The sequence below is a fragment of the Coenobita brevimanus genome, unplaced genomic scaffold (genome assembly GCF_032717465.1).
Source record: "Coenobita brevimanus isolate Jiangsu-jjx unplaced genomic scaffold, ASM3271746v2 jjx.HiC_scaffold_2779, whole genome shotgun sequence".
Lineage (NCBI taxonomy): Eukaryota > Metazoa > Arthropoda > Malacostraca > Decapoda > Coenobitidae > Coenobita > Coenobita brevimanus.
Genome location: NW_027643740.1, coordinates 53,433 through 56,677, shown reverse-complemented (window position 1 = coordinate 56,677; position 3,245 = coordinate 53,433). Strand labels below are relative to the sequence as shown.

The 3,245-nt window shown below is 40.9% G+C and overlaps 1 pseudogene; it reads left to right on the top strand.

Annotated features, from left to right (window-relative positions):
• The first annotated feature begins 920 nt into the window (after positions 1-920).
• On the top strand, positions 921-1,037 carry LOC145390060 (5S ribosomal RNA; annotated as a pseudogene).
• Positions 1,038-3,245: the final 2,208 nt, after the last annotated feature.

Sequence of the window (3,245 nt, the reverse complement as noted above, 5' to 3'; positions counted from 1 at the left end):
GAGATGTGCAAAGTACAGGTAGGGACTATAAAGATTGTATGCAAAGAACTATAGGCCTTGAGTTCCTGGTTTGGGCTATTGAATTAGCATATACTACGGGACTTTATTCTTTGAAAGGAAATAGATAGTGGAGTAAGCATAAGTATTCTTATTTAGAATTTACTCAAAGCAGCATTTTCTTTTTTAATGAAGGGGTTAAACTATAGCGTATGTTGAATCCTTCATTATTAGAGGTCTCTCTCAAACTACATTTGATCCCCCAAAGGCAGAAGGTTTTCATATAACTGATGTCATTTTAGTAAAGGACTAAGAGAAATTCTGTGGGATTATGGATAAGACGTATTCACTGACTCATTCGCTGCAAGAGCACTCCCTTAAGATAAATAAAAATGTCTGATGATAGTGACAAATAGTGACAATAAACAGTTAAAGCCTTTTCATCCTGGACACGAAATGAACTAGTAGCATAAATAAGGGAGAAGGACACTAGAACAACATGAAGTGAGTGGCAAGTGATGGAGAATGACGATGATGGACAGGATAATCATGGAAAATTATTTGGGACTATAGGTTAAAATTGTAGGAGTTTGGGGTGAACGTATACTGTATCTATCTATCTATATATTACATCCCAGAATGACTGTGATATGAAAGGTCACCAACAAATAATGCTTGAGTGTGGAAATGTTGAACTGGATATTACAGTACGTAGTCGCAGTGCTCTCTGATGGAAAAAAATATTGATATCAAATTCATGGAAACACTTGGAGCAGTTGATGATTTCAATATCGGCAAAGCTATTAACATGGTCATAAACAATACAGCTGTCTGTTTACATCATTCATTGGGTAATTCCCTTGGTATCACATCCACGTTATTCATTTTTCGTAATTAGCAATGATGAAATATACTACGATAGTGTCTTTTTGTAGCACGTTGAGTACACCGCTTCCCGTCCGATCAGCGAAGTTAAGCAACGTTGGGTCTGGTTACTACTTGGATGGGTGACCGCATGGGAACACCAGATGCTGTTGGCATCCCTACGTGTCAAGTGGGGTTGGTGGAGGATTAGTGCCCCTCCCTGTAAAACAATTAACTCTAAGCCCTTGACCACCCCGTTTGGGATACATGGCGTCTGGCAATGGATGGATGGATTTCTGCAGCTACCCAATACTTTTACCCAAGTTAGCAGAGCCCCCTTGAATAAAGTAAATTAATGTAGGCCATGCAACCCGTCCAGTTTGAAAATTTAAACAAAGGTAAATACAGCTTTCTGGGATATCAAGGACATAATAAAAAAATATTCATGTAACTGAAGGGGTTAACCTTTGAATTACTTGGATTTCTCCAGACTGGCCAAAATAATGTACTGTTTTAGTTAATCTTATGGCGATAGATTCAATTTACTTTATTAATACTGCCTCCCTTTCCCTGCTGGAACATCACTTCAACACAGACACACACACACAGACAGACAGACACAGACACACAGACACAGACAGACAGACAGACACACACACACACACACACACACACACACACACACACACACACACACACGTAGCACTCACAAGCTCTTGTTCTTTTGTCTTAGCCTTTAAAAATCATCTTGCGTTAGCTGGAAGAGAATACGAGAGAAGACTCAATAATTACCGAGTTGATACGAGTGTTCAGTCTCAAACTCCAATGCCCACTCTAAGCTAACAAAAATCGTCTGGGCTTGGCTGGAATAGAACAATAGAGTTGCCACGAATATGAGAGGGTTAATGGTGACAATATTAACACTCTCAGGCTCCTGTAACTCACTGTCAGATGAATATTATTTTGGCGTCAGCTGGAATACAATACTTGAATTTTTCCACCCATGACAGGGTTAATGGTAGCAGTATTTACAGTCAGGCTTCTATAAGTTACACTAAGCTGAATATAATCATCTGGCGGTTTGCTGGACTAGAGTACAAGAATTGCCCCGACCATGGCAGGGTTAATGGTGAAGATATTAACACTGTCGGCTCCTTTGGCTCACCTCCAGCTGAATATAATCGTCTGGTATTAGTTGGAACAAAAAAACAAGAGAGAACACGGCCATGGAAGGATTAACTGCCATGGTGCTTTTATTATGATTTTGCTCTGCAATCTGCAGCCAACTCACGAATGTAAAACGAAATCATGACAGACCATCTCTCTTACCCTCTTCGAACACCACTTTCACTCACTTCATTTCTAACCACCTCATTTCGATTTCGCTCCTTAAATTTTCCTCTAAGAAATATGCAACCATGGAATATTCGGGGAGCAAAATCATTGGTGCCTGTCTGCCTTTTCCTCCCTGAACACCACTTCCACTCTCTCCAACTCTAAATGACTTTTCCCTGACAAGACACCACCGACTCCTCGTACTCCTTATCTAAACCGTCCTTCAGCTCGAGGCGACTCCTCAGAAAAGTCCTCGTTCTTTTGCTCGTGTCCATTTGCTCATACATCTGCCCCGGTTTCGCTGCTTTACTTCTTACTCTTTATCCATCCTCCTCCTCCTCCTCCTCCTCCTCTTCCATCTCCTCCTCCTCCTGTATCTTCTCTTAGGTCACTGTTTGAAGTGCAAATGAGGGAGCAGGTAGTTGAGGCAGGAGGAGAGAATTTGACAGAAAAACTGCGTGAAACGAAAATGCAACGTGTCTCAGAGTGGGTACGACTGGTTACATGGGGGTCAAGAGAACACGGACGGCGATAGAATGTGAGGAAGAGGAGGAAAGAGAGAGAGGTAGAAAAAGAAGGAACGCACAAAAAACGGCAAGGAATGGGGAAAAAAATGAGAGGAAGAAGTAAAGAGACAGAGAAAGAAAACGTAGCTGGAAGATAAGGAAAAGGTGGAAGGACAGAGAGGAATGGAAAAGAGGACAATACTAACTGACAGTAAGAAGTACAGAGGTGACGAAAGGAGAAATGAAAGATGCGGATGATGATGTGTAGAAAAGGGTTAATGAGAAAAGCAAGTGTGAATATAAAATAAGACACAATACAAAATAAAATAAAAGTAAGAAGTTTAGGTAGGGGAAAGAAATGGGAGATGATGAAGAGGTGGAAGGAAAGGGGAGAAGGTGAAACATAAGAAGGAAAAGAGACAATGAATGGGAGACTAAAAAGAAAAAAGCTACCGAGTTACATTTACCTGCAAGTTATTCCGACCAACACCAGGCAGTTTTGTTGTGATGAGTGAAATACCAGCAATTAATGGGCTGATGATG